The following is a 12865-nucleotide window of genomic DNA, read 5'->3' as shown; positions in this document are numbered from 1 at the left end:
GGGAGGCGAGCCCAGGCGTGCTGATGGTGGTTTCCGATTCAACTCCCACTCAAAGAACCCTAGAGAGCTCTTGACTCCATCTCAGTAGGGTCCTCAAGTCTGTGCTATGTCTGAAGACACAGGGTCTCCTGCGTCTGCGCCAGGACAGAGAAGCAGCGAAGCCTTTCTGAAGGGACTGTCGCCAGCCAAGCTGCAATCCTTGGAAACACTAAAAACACCCACGTGTGGTGGCTCAGGCCTGTAATCCGAGCACTTTGGGAGGAAGAGGCAGGTGGATCCCCTGAGGTCGGGAGTTCAAGATCAGCCTGTCCAACGTGGAGAAACCCCTTTCCCTACTAAAAATACAAAATTAGGGCCGGGCGCGGTGGCTCATGCCTGTAATCCCAGCACTTTGGGAGGCCGAGGCGGGCGGATCACAAGGTCAGGAGATCGAGACCACAGTGAAACCCCGTCTCTACTAAAAATACAAAAAATTAGCCGAGCGCGGTGGCGGGGGCGCCTGTAGTCCCGGCTACTCAGGAGGCTGAGGCAGGAGAATGGCGTAAACCCAGGAGGCAGAGCTTGCAGTGAGCCGAGATCGCGCCACTGCACTCCAGCCTGGGCGACAGAGCGAGACTCCGTCTCAAAAAACCAAAAAATAAAAAAATAAAAAAATAAAAAAAATAAAAAAAATAAAAAAATACAAAATTAGGCCGGGTGGGGTGGCTCACACCTGTAATCCCAGCACTTTGGGAGGCCCAGGCAGGAAAATCCCTTGGGGCCAGGAGTTCAAGACCAGCCTGGGCAACACAGAAAGACCCTGTCTACAAAAAATATATAAAATAAAATAAGCCAAGCATGGTGATGTGTGCCTGTAGTCCCAGCTACATGGGAGGCTGAGGCAGGAGAACTGCCTGAGCCCAGGAGGTCAATGCTGCAATGAGCTATGACTGTGGCACTGCACTCCAGCCTAGGAGAGAGTCAGATACTATGTCAAAAAAATATGTTTTTGGTTTTTTCTTTCAAAAAAGATTGCAAGACACATAAGAAAGACAAAAACAAATGTAGACAGAGCATTCTGTGACCCCAAACCGAGGAACACAGAGGTGGAGAAGGGAGGCTGCAGGCAGCAAGTATAGGAGGAGCTGGGCAGCGCCTGCAGCACACCACCAGTTCCAGGGGCAGAGAGAGGCAGGGCCACCCAGAAGACACACCCCACTCTGGCTCTGGACCAGCACCGCGGCTAGGAGGAGAAAGGCTTCTCTTTCTTACAGATCTGCTAAATTCATTATAACTCCAGACAAGGTATAAAAAAAAGTTTGGGCCGAGCACAGTGGCTCACGCCTGCAATCCCAGCACTTTGGGAGGCCGAGGCGGGTGGATCACGAGGTCAGGAGATCAAGACGATCCTGGCTAACACGGGACGCTGAGGCAGGAGAATGGCGTGAACCCGGGAGGCGGAGCTTGCAGTGAGCTGAGATCGCACCACTGCACTCCAGCCTGGGCGACAGAGCAAGACTCATCTCAAAAGAAAAAAAAGTATAAAAACAAGAAAGAGTTAACCAAACACACAGTACTGATGAAATATGACCAAGTGGCTTCCTAATAAATATCTAAAAGAATTTGATCAATAAAATGTACACATTTTCATTTTCCAGTACGTTTTAAATGCTCGGTAACATTTTTAGCAGATAGAGTTTAATAAACCGAACATTAAGAAAACTTCAGGCGGTGCCTCACGTCTGTAACCCCAGCACTCTGGGAGGCCGAGGTGGGCAGATCACCTGAGGTCAAAAGCTGGAGACCAGCCTGCCCAACATGGCAAAACCCTGTCTCTACTAAAAATACAAAAAAAAAACAGCCAGGCATAATGGAGGGCACCTGTAATCCCAGCTATTTGGGAGGCTGAGGCAGGAGAGTCGCTTGAACCCCGGAGGCGGACGTTGCTGTAAGCCAAGATCGCGCCACTGCACCCCAGCCTGGGAGACAAGAGCAAAACTCCTCAAAAAAAAAAAAAAAACTTCAAATACTATCAAGTATTACCGACATACAAAATCTCTCAGACACACAGAAATCACCCTTTGAATCCCTCCTAGAAGCTCAGCCTAAGAGAATGACTTTTAAAGTCACATTTATGAAATATTCCACTCACTGCAGCTTTGAGTATCATAGCAAAAGCTTAGAACAGCTACATGCTCACAACAAAGAAGACATTAAGTCAGCCGGGGCATAGACACTCAATGAAATATTACACAGTCCTTAAAAATAGATATAAAAACTATGGAAACATGGTTACAAAATTAAAGCAAGTGGTATATCTGGGTTAAGGGGATGTTGAAATTTTCTGTACTCTTCCAGCAACTTTTCTATAAGCTTGAAATTACATCTAATTGAAAAGTGAAATATATATATATATGAAAGAATACAAAATTGTTACAGATGCTAACATTGCAAAAGTGTTACAGGCACAGCTACAGAAGAGAGTAACAAGAAAACCACAACATGAGAAGCACGGTCATTAAAATATTGGGATTATGGATTTTTCTTTTATGATAATTTTTTTGTTGGAGGCAAGGAAGCAAGGTCTTGCTCTGTTGCCCAGGCTGGAGTGCAGTGGCGCAATCGATCATAGTTCAATACAGCCTCAAACTTCTGGGCTCAAGCAATCCTCTGGTCTCAGCTTCCCAATGTGCTGAGATTACAAATTTGAGCCATCGAGCCCACTTATGACACAAATCCAAGCTAAACATAACGTGAAGCCTAAGGTTCCTAGCTCTGTAGAAGGTGGGCTGCAGCCCTGAGGGTGGAGAAACATTCTCATGTGTCTGAGAACCTGGCTGAGCAGCCGAAGCAAGCACCAGGCTTTGGCTTCCCTGAAGCATGGAGCCCTCTGGACTCGCAGGCTCACAAGGAACAAAGTAAAGTCTTGAATTAAGACTCAGTGGGAAGAAAGTTATAATTACCAGGCTCGGGGCCAGCAAGAACCGTAATGGGCCTGGGCTGTCCTCGCAAGGCCGGCCAGCCATGGGCATACCTGGACACAGCACAGGGCCTCCAAGGCTGCCCTGGACTGCAGAACAGCAGGCCTGCACTGAGCTGTAGGGACTCACACAAGGGAAGGGAGGCAGGAGGAGCCGGCACTTCACACTGTAACGTCCCAGGCACCACAGCGTGGCTGCAAATTAACCTGGCCGCTCCCATAAGCCGCCATCAGTGTTCCACGGGTGGGGGAGGGGAGAGCACCACCTGTCTCTGCCACGCCATCCCCCCTCCACACCTGTCCCACCACCACGTGCATCAGATCAACACGGGCTTTAAGTTCATCTGTGTGCCGAGCCCCCAAGCACAGCACAAGGACGCAGCAGGAGGGGAGTACAGGACAGTGGCAAAATCTGGCCTCCAGCAAGGTGGGCTTCAGCTGCGTCTCCACCAGAGGCAGGGGCCAGCCCAGACCCAGTTTCCCAGCTCAGATGGAGAGCAGCACCTATGGAGGTGCAGAGCTAGAGGCCAGCCAGGGAAAAGCACACATGACACGCTTCCATTTCAGCAGAGATTCAATGGAACACATTGCTTTATGAAAAACTGACAAGTGAGCCACTGAGCAAACTCTCATACATGAACAATTTTATGTTTTTAGTTGTATTCATATATTTATGACTGACTGACTGAATAAGAGTCTCACTCTGTTGTCCAGGCTGAGTGCAGTGAGGTAATCAGAGCTCACTGTAGCCTCGACCTCCCAGGCTCACATGATCCTCCTGTCTCAGCCTCCCAAGTAGCTCGGATTACAGGTACACACCACCATACCCAGCTACTTTTTAAATCTTTTTTTTTTTTTTTTTTTTTTTTTGAGATGGAGTCTCGCTCTGTCGCCCAGGCTAGAGTGCAGTGGTGCAATCTCGGCTCACTGCAAGCTCCGCCTTCCTGGTCCACGCCATTCTCCTGCCTCAGCCTCCCGAGTAGCTGGGACTACAGGCAACCGCCACCACGCCCGGCTAATTTTTTGTATTTTTAGTAGAGACAGGGTTTCACCGTGTTAGCCAGGATGGTCTCGACCACTTGACCTCGTGATCTGCCGCCTCAGCCTCCCAAAGTGCTAGGATTACAGGTGTGAGACACCGCACCTGGTCAAGCAAGGATTTTACAGAAGAAATTAGCTTGGAAAGCTGGAAGCTTCCAAAGACTCGGGGTTAGTGCAATGAGAAACAGTCTTTCAGCCTCAGGAGGATGCCACTGTTCTCTATACATCCGATATTTGAATAATTGCAACTAGATTAAACATGTCTTGGCTCCTAAGGTGGTTCCTTTTTCCCCCTACAAACCTGCTGAAGACTAAAATCCAAAATATCACCTGAGTAAATAGATCCAAAAGATTAGTCAGTCATTAGTTACTAAACTCTCTCTGTCTAAGCCTTTTGCGCTTGAACTAGTCCTGGGCCTCAAAGAGACAGAGCTGTTCTAAGTGCAACATCAGAACGCCCGCTCTGCCACTCGCTCGCAGTCCGTCCCTGGGCGCATTACCTCAGCTCTCTCTGACTCAGATTCCTCATCTGAAAGTCAGGGAGCCGGAGGGCTGACCTCCCAAGCTTGCTATGAGGATTTATTGAGTTCACCTACCTACAAGATTCACCTGCGCAGGCCTTGGAGCCGGCTGGAAGCACTTTCACAACGAAGTAACACCGAAGACACATACATAAAGTTTTCTCAACCAATGGTCATTGGATCATAAAATAAGCCTTTCAAAGCCAAATGAAGTGTGTCCCCTTTTCCAAATGCCTTAAATATCTACTGGATTAGAAGGCCCAACTATAACTTTGAGGACAAAACTATATAGAAAGGCTGAGATCCCTCACACACAGGAGATAAATCAGGCCGGGCACAATGGCTAACACCTGTAATCCCAGCACTTTGGCAGGACAAGGTGGGAGGATCACTTGAAGCCAGCCTGGCCAACATGGTGAAACCCCATCTCTAATAAAAATACAAAAAAATTAGCTAGGTGTGGTGGCGGCCACTTGTAATCTCAGCTACTCGGGAGGCTGAGACAGAAGAATCGTTTGAACCCAGGAGGTGGAAGTTGCAGTGGGCAGAGATCGCGCCAGCCTGGGCGACAAAAGCGAAACTCCAACTCAAAAAAAAAAAGGGAGGCCGGGCGCAGTGGCTCAAGCCTGTAATCCCAGCACTTTGGGAGGCCGAGACGGGCGGATCACGAGGTCAGGAGATCGAGACCATCCTGGCTGACACGGTGAAACCCCGTCTCTACTAAAAAAATACAAAAAACTAGCCGGGCGAGGTGGCGGGCGCCTGTAATCCCAGCTACTCGGGAGGCTGAGGCAGGAGAATGGCGTGAACCCGGGAGGCGGAGCTTGCAGTGAGTTGAGATCCGGCCACTGCACTCCAGCCTGGGCGGCAGAGCGAGACTCCGTCTCAAAAAAAAAAAAAAAAAAAAAAAAAAGGGAAATGAGGGTGCCTCCTATGGTCAAGAGGCTGTCCCGCAGATGAACAGTGCAGCCAGCAAGAGAAAGGATCCCGAACAAAAAGCTAAGCTACCTTTGAATGGCAGTGTGTGCTCTGGAGCCTGGGAATGCAGTGGACACGCACAGCCAGCACACGCACACTCTCACACACGGCAAGCAGGAACTGCTCTCTCCAGGCCCCCGGACCAAAGTTGTGGGAGGCTGCTACAATCCAACCAGGGCTGCTACAATCCCTTCAAAGGGATACTGCCCTCAGGTCAGCTGTGCTCACTGGCAAAGAACATTCTGGTAAAAACCTCCTCTCACCCCAGGAAACTCCACAAAGCTAGGCCCAGTACAGAAAACCAGGCGGAGGCAGGGGGTGTTAGGGAGGGAACGCCACTACCTTCCTCCACCCCCCAGGCTGCCACTACCAAGGACAACTGTGGTGAAGCAGCAAAACCAATGGCCCCGTCGGGTTCCAGGCTTACAGCTTACCTGTGGATAAGCCACCCCTCTCCGACCCATCAAGACTCTTTTATAAAATGAGGCTAATGACATGGGATGAGGGAATGACACCGGATTCTTGGTGTGCTCGTACCAGCAACCCATGTCCGAAGGCTCTGCCCACACTGGTCCGTGACCACAGGCAGACGGGGAGCTGGCCCACAGCAGGCAAGTGGTCGCCAATGCTCTCTCACGGTGCAACTCAGCAAAACGCAGCTCACCCCAACCAGCACGGAAGCCCCGGCAACAGGTGAGGGCCGGAGGAAAGCTGTTTCTATTTCTCCACGAGGGGAAGGAGGAGCCGTGGGTGGGTGAGCTCCAAGGGCAGCTGCTCAATCTCTCCTCCCACAGCCATCTCCACTGGTCTCCCAAGGAGCCTCTCACCTACCCAGGGCACACAGAGGGCAACGAGGCGGGAACTGCTAACTGTCTGAAGTCTAGTCCTCAGGCTCAACTGGGCTGCCAGCCTTAGGAAGCGCCAGGTCTCAATTTCACTAACCCACATCTTCAACACTGTCTTTGTATATTTGTCACACAAACATATGATGAAACAGGAAAGTACAAGATTTCTCTGCAAGGAAGTTTTGTTCACTTCCCGCACTTTGGAACTTCCTACAGGTATACTTTAAACACCACTGATCAACATGAACCCCAGGATGCGAGTTACCTCTGAACGGGTGGCGCCAGAAACTACAATCTGAAGGGCCACTCGAGCCTTCTGGTAAATCCTGTTTTTCAAGTAGGGTAGTGGGCACATGTGAGTTTAATTTTCATTCTTTAAACTCTGCATGTATCTTCTGCGTGCCACTTATAGGTATAACTTTAAATGCTATTGTTTAAAATCAATAAAATGCCATTTTTCTCTGCTAAAAAAAAAATTTTTTATTAAGTGCTTGCTGTTTGCCACACAGTCTTCTGAGCATTTTACATGTATTATCGTGATTAGTCCTGAAAACAACTCTGGGGGTGGGTACCATCAGCATCCTTTCTACAGATGGGGACACTGAGTACACAGCAAGTTTTTGTCCAGTCAAACGCTCCACAGTGAGGTCACGCACAATTCACAAGCAGAATCCAACTACAGAGCCCACACTCCCAGCCCCACCATGAGTAGGGGGTCTGCCCATCTGAGGCTGATGTATGTTCACCAGGGAACCAGGAGGGGCTGGGGGAAAAATGCAGCACTTATTAGCGCCTCGCCACACGGCAGGCCACGCCCTTCTGACCTGCCCATTCCCCTACATGGAATCTAGGCAACACACAAATTCAGACTAAGATTTATATTACTAAAATATTCGGCAAGAAGTTACTCCAGCCAGGCGCAGTAGCTCACGCCTGTAATCCCAGCACTTTGGGAGGCCGAGACCATTCACAGTGGAGTTCCACAGTGGAATGACTGCGTTTAAAAAAATCAGTTTTTGTCTACCTGGCAGTTAGTCTCGCGAGTGAAGCTGTTGTGTGCAGCTCTGGAAGGCTTGAGGTGACTCTTGAAGAGAGACTTCATGGGAGGAGAAACCCACAGGCCATCTGTTTTCCTTTGCTATAAGATTCATTTGCATTTTAATCTATTTGCTAATTAAATGATTGCTACATTTAGCACTTTTGAGTGTGGGATGCTGGATATTTTGATGTTGACATTTTTCTAAACACTCGTTAGTGACTGAACAACGTGCTGCATCCTTCAGTTGAGCCTGGATTTGTTTTTGGTGGATATGAAAATGTAACTAGATCTCAAATTAATCTTCCCTTGAGAGTTGCTATTTTTTTTTTTTTTTGAGATGGAGTCTTGCTCCATCCACTGTGGAACTCCACATTCCACGTTCTCGGGGTTTCAGTGTTAGCCAGGATGGTCTCGATCTCCTGACCTCGTGATCCGCCCACCTCGGCCTCCCAAAGTGCTAGGATTACAGACATGAGCCATCGTGCCCGGCTTTTAAATTTTTTATAGAGATAGGGTCTCACTACGTTGCCTAGGCTGATCTCGAAGTCCTAAGCTGAAGTGATCCTCCCACCTCAGTCTCCTGAGTTGCTAAGATTACAGGTATGAGCCACCATGCCTGGCCCATGAATGATTTTTTAAAAGACAAAATGTGAGAGGCTAATTCATGGGCCTGGAAAAACGTAACTGTACACTGACTTTCCTCCAGACCCAACAAGTCTGGCAAAGGCATCGACACAGCTGTCACGCAGAAGCTCCTGGCCAGGCGGTGGGGCAGCACTGTTCCTCCACGGTGAACAGGACCTCACCTGAAAGGCACCATTAAGCCACACTCAAGAACAGCTTGGTTTCCCATTAGTCAGTGGGATGGCTGAGGAGGGCGACGGAAGCAGTAGGAGTCCACAACTACAGAACACAAGGGAAGCTGACACCCCCATCAAACGGGCTGCTCTAGGTAAAGGGGACCCTGATATCAATCACCCTCTGAGGGACATAAAACACATAAAACAGCAAAGCATGCTGCCAGGGCCATCAGGAGCACTTTCCAAGAAAAGCTACCTTCAGCTCAAACCTCCCAATCATTAACTGGAGAAGAGTTTCAGCCCCTGAAGAGCTGACCTCCAAACAATAGACGACTGAAATCAAGTCTGACGACACTCATTCAAACGTGAGTTTTGGAGACCTTTCTTTTCCATCGACATGGTCTCCCAGGCAGATGCTCAAAGGGGAGCACTGCTCGTTGGAAAGTAAGAGTTTGCTCTTGACCCAGCCCCTGGTCCAGACACCAGCCAGGCTGTATGGCCTGCAGCTCCTGGGCACCATGGCAGTTGCCAGCCAGACCATGAGGCACACTGGAAGCCGACAGGCTATCACAACAAGACTTGACCTGACCGCTGGACCCAGTGACACTGAGCCGCCCTGCCCCAGCTCAGGGGGACGTGGAGCATCGTGTGGACAAGTCTCCTCGCTCCCTCAACACCGTCCACACATGGGGACCGCAAGGGCTACTCAGGCCGCCCAGGCCATCTGAGCAGGTATGCGAGGAGACAGGAGGCGCCATGAGGACCGAGTTTTGAAGGACAGTGTGTGCTTTGCTGGTACTGGTGGTGTTGGCTATGGGGTGTCAGAGGGAGACAAAAATGAGTCAGAAGATCCGCCACAGATGTGCATTTCAGCATCCCTTGTGGCACTGGTGTGGACAAGTTTCCACAAAGAGGACTCCCAGCCCAGTCCCCAAAACACCTGGTCAGCTCACATGTGGTATCAAAGCTCCTCCCCAATGCGTCGCATCCACAGCAGTTTGAGAACAGACCACTGGCTGAGCCAGTCACAGGAACCGTCGTGTGGCTGCCTCTACATGGGTTCCTTCTGGGAGCTGGCCACGAGGCCGCGCTAACACCCAGCCCACAGCGTGGGTGCCCAGTCTCAGGAACACAGGGCCCTGGCACACAGTCTATCCCAGTGGCTCTCACCAGGACGACTGTGACCCCAGGGAGACTTAGCAATGTCTAAGTTTTGGTTGTTTTTGATTGTCATAACCGGGTCAGGGGAGAAGGTGTTACTGGCACCTGCCGGGTAGAGGCAGGGGTGCTGCTAAACATGCTACCAGGAACAGGTCTCCACAATAGAGAGACCCGGACCACAGGTCAACCACTCCCAGCTGAGAAACCCTGCTGTCTTCATAGACTCCACCCCCACATCAGAAAGAAACCTACCAAGTCTTAGTGGCCTCACTCCAAGCGCTCAGCACAGAGTGGGCCATGTGTGCAACACGGCCCTGCAGCCTCACCTGGGACGGAGGAAGACAGAAACACAGGTACGGGCACAGGGAGCCTGGGAGACAGCGGGGAGGGCCCAGGCTGAAGAAGGTAGTTTAAAATCCTCATGCTATGTTTGGGCAACAGGAAGAACCTTATTTCCACAATACACACCGTGTGAAATGGCAGTGAGATTCCCCACAAGGGGACGTGACTTTAAATGGACACAACTGTACTGGAGCGGGACCAAGAGCCCCATGGAACAATGAGTCCACGGCAGACAGGAGCTAAGGGGCCGAAGGGAACGGAGGGCGTTTGGGGAGGAAAGCAGCGCAGATTGGTCAGCGCACAGAAACTGAGAGGAGCCGGGGACACACCCCTATGGGGTGACAGTGCCACTTCCTCAGCAGCAGAGGGTGAGACCCCTACTGCGAGACGATGCCACTAATCCCGACATCTGGGCAGAAGTGCATCTTCCTGGTGAGAGACGCCCGCGATCCATCCTTCTCGCAGACAGCGGCGGGCACTCCGGCGGCAAGCGCCGCCTCCTCTGGTAGTTTCTTTTGGACTCTGGGATCAGCTGTCACAGCACAGGTTTTGGCTAAAACTCCGCTTGACAATGCTGTTTCCAAATGTCAGCCTTTGACATTTCACTTGCTGTGGCATTATACCCAATTTCTCTGATTTGTTGTTGTTGTTGAGATGGAGTTTTGCTCTTGTTACCCAGGCTGGAGTACAGCGGCGTGATCTCGGATCACTGCAACCTCAGCCTCCCGGGTTCAAGAGATTATCCCACCTCCCGAATAGCTGGGATTACAGGCATGAACTACGAAATACAGAAATAATTTTCTGTATTTAGTAGACAGACGGTTTCACCATGTTGGCCAGGCTGGTCTCGAACTCCTGACCTCAGGTGATCCACCTGCCTCAGCCTCCCAAAGTGCTGGGATCACAAGTGTTAGTCACAGTGCCCAGCCACTTCTCTGATTTAAGAATTTTTTTTTGGTTGAGCACGGTGGCTCACACCTGTAATCCCAGTACTTTGGGAGGCTAAGGCAGGCGGATCACCTGTGGTCAGGAGTTTGAGACCAGCCTGGTCAACATGGTGAAACCCCATCTCTACTAAAAATACAAAAATTAGCCAGGCATAGTGGCATGTGTCTGTAATCCCAGCTACTAGGGAGGCTGAGGCAGGAGAATTGCTATAACCAGGGAGTCGGAAGTTACAGTGAGCCGAGATACTGTGCCACTGTACTCCTGCCTCACGAACAGAGTGAAACTCTGTCTCAAACAAACAAACAAAAAAGCCTGGCAATGTCACCCAGGCCAAAAGACTCAAAGGTGTGAATAAGCTTCTCTCCCAAGGAGTACCCGCCACCTGAGGACACATAAACATAAACACTTCCTCATCTTACTTTGCTGTGCACACCTGTCTGAAACCATCAGTACACAGTATGCTGGTGCACAATGACCTGGAGCTGGAGCTGAGCCCTGTCCTGCTTTTGATTTGGTGGATATGAGGTAGGAGGCTCAGCCAGAGTCAGAGGATGGAGGGTGTGTACTCCTGAGATGCAGGGATGGGGAAAATGCGGGGTACCAGGCCAAGCTGAAGGGGCAGGGAGAAGATGACAAGTTTACAACCACCAGATGGGCAGCACCTCCACCTGAATTCCCAGGACGCCACTGCCTTCACTTCAGGACTCTCTCCAGCCCCTGCATCCGCCCCCACCAGGCAGGCACATCTGTGTTGTTCGCACAGCTCACAGCCTATCTGGCAACCCCAAGTCCACAGTCCCGGAAGCACTATGGGGAGACATTGAGGCCTCCATCCTGCTCAGCTGCACACAGCACAGGACGTGGAGTGACATCTGCAGCACACCACTCTCTCCAAAGCCATAAGGACATACTCAGTCTAGCCAGGCGCAGTAGATCACTTTGGGAGGCCAAGGCGGGGAGATCACTTGAGCTCAGGAGTTCAAGACCAAACTGGACAACACAGTGAGACCCGTCTCTACAAAAATTAGCCAGGTGTGGTGTGTGCACCTGTAGTCCCAGCGACTTGGGAGGCTGAGATATGGAGACTGCTTGAATCCAGGAGATCAAGGTTGCAGTGAGCTGAGGTTGCACCACTGCACCCCAGCCTGGGTGACAGAGTGAGACATAATCTCAAAAAATGAAAGTTAAAAAAAGGGTGGGTGTGGTGGCTCACACCTGTAGTCCCAGCTACTGGGGAGGCTGAGGCAGGAGAATCGCTTGAACCTGGGAAGTAGAGGTTGCAGTGAGCCAAGATCATGCCCTCCAGCCTAGACCTCAGAGCAAAACTGTCTTCAAAAAAAAAAAAAAAAAAAGGCCCGGTGTGGTGGCTCACGCCTGTAATCCCACCACTTTGGGAGGCAGAGGCGGGCGGATCACCTGAGGTCAGGCGTTTGAGACCAGCCTGACCACATGGAGAAACCCCATCACTACTAAAAATACAGAAAAAAAATTAGCCAGGCGTGCTGGCACATGCCTGTAATACCAGCTAGTCAGGAGGCTGAGGCAGGAGAATTGCTTGAACCTGCAAGGCAGAGGTTGCAGTGAGCCGAGATTGCACCATTGCTCTCCAGCCTGGGCAACAAGAATGAAACTTCATGTCAAAAAAAAAAAAAAGAAAAAAAAGGCAAGCCAGGTTGGGTGGATCACTTGAGCCCAGGAGTTTGAGACCAGCCTGGGCAAACACAGCAAAACCCCGTCTCCACTAAAAATACAAAAATTAGCCAGGCACGGTGGCATGTGCCTGTGGTCCCAGGTAATCGGGAGGCTGAGATGGGAGGATTACCTGAGCCTGGGGAGGTCAAGGCTGCAGTGAGCCAAGATCACTTCACTGCACTCCAGCCTGGACGACAGAGGGAGACCCTGCCTCAAAAATAAAAAAGAGTAAGTAAATAAATAAAAAGAAAAATTCACTATTTTGCTTATCAAAGTCTCTCAAAGGAGGTGACTTAACTACACTATTCACCCAATTACACAGCCCATAAGAGGACATGGTCCCCGCCCACAGAAAGCTAATGTCCAGACTGACCTCACTACAGAACCATCCAGATAAAGTGGTGGGGGTGGCTATGCAGAGATGGGCGGGTACTGGGAGAGTCTAGGGCAGCCCCTTGGCTGGCCAGGGGCTTGGGTCGACCAGCTGGGGAGCTGCATCACTGGCCCAGGAAAAGCGATGATGGCTTACATGGCACTGC

At 50.6% G+C, this 12865-nt stretch overlaps 1 protein-coding gene across 1 annotated transcript in view; it reads right to left on the bottom strand.

Moving 5' to 3' along the window:
* LOC126944712 (3-phosphoinositide-dependent protein kinase 1-like) overlaps positions 1-12865 on the bottom strand; it is a 66506-nt gene that overhangs the window by 39203 nt on the left and 14438 nt on the right.

This window comes from Macaca thibetana, chromosome 20, assembly GCF_024542745.1.
Source record: "Macaca thibetana thibetana isolate TM-01 chromosome 20, ASM2454274v1, whole genome shotgun sequence".
Taxonomy (NCBI): domain Eukaryota; kingdom Metazoa; phylum Chordata; class Mammalia; order Primates; family Cercopithecidae; genus Macaca; species Macaca thibetana.
Note: the sequence above shows the minus strand (reverse complement) of the source record. Positions and strands in the feature narration are given on the sequence as shown.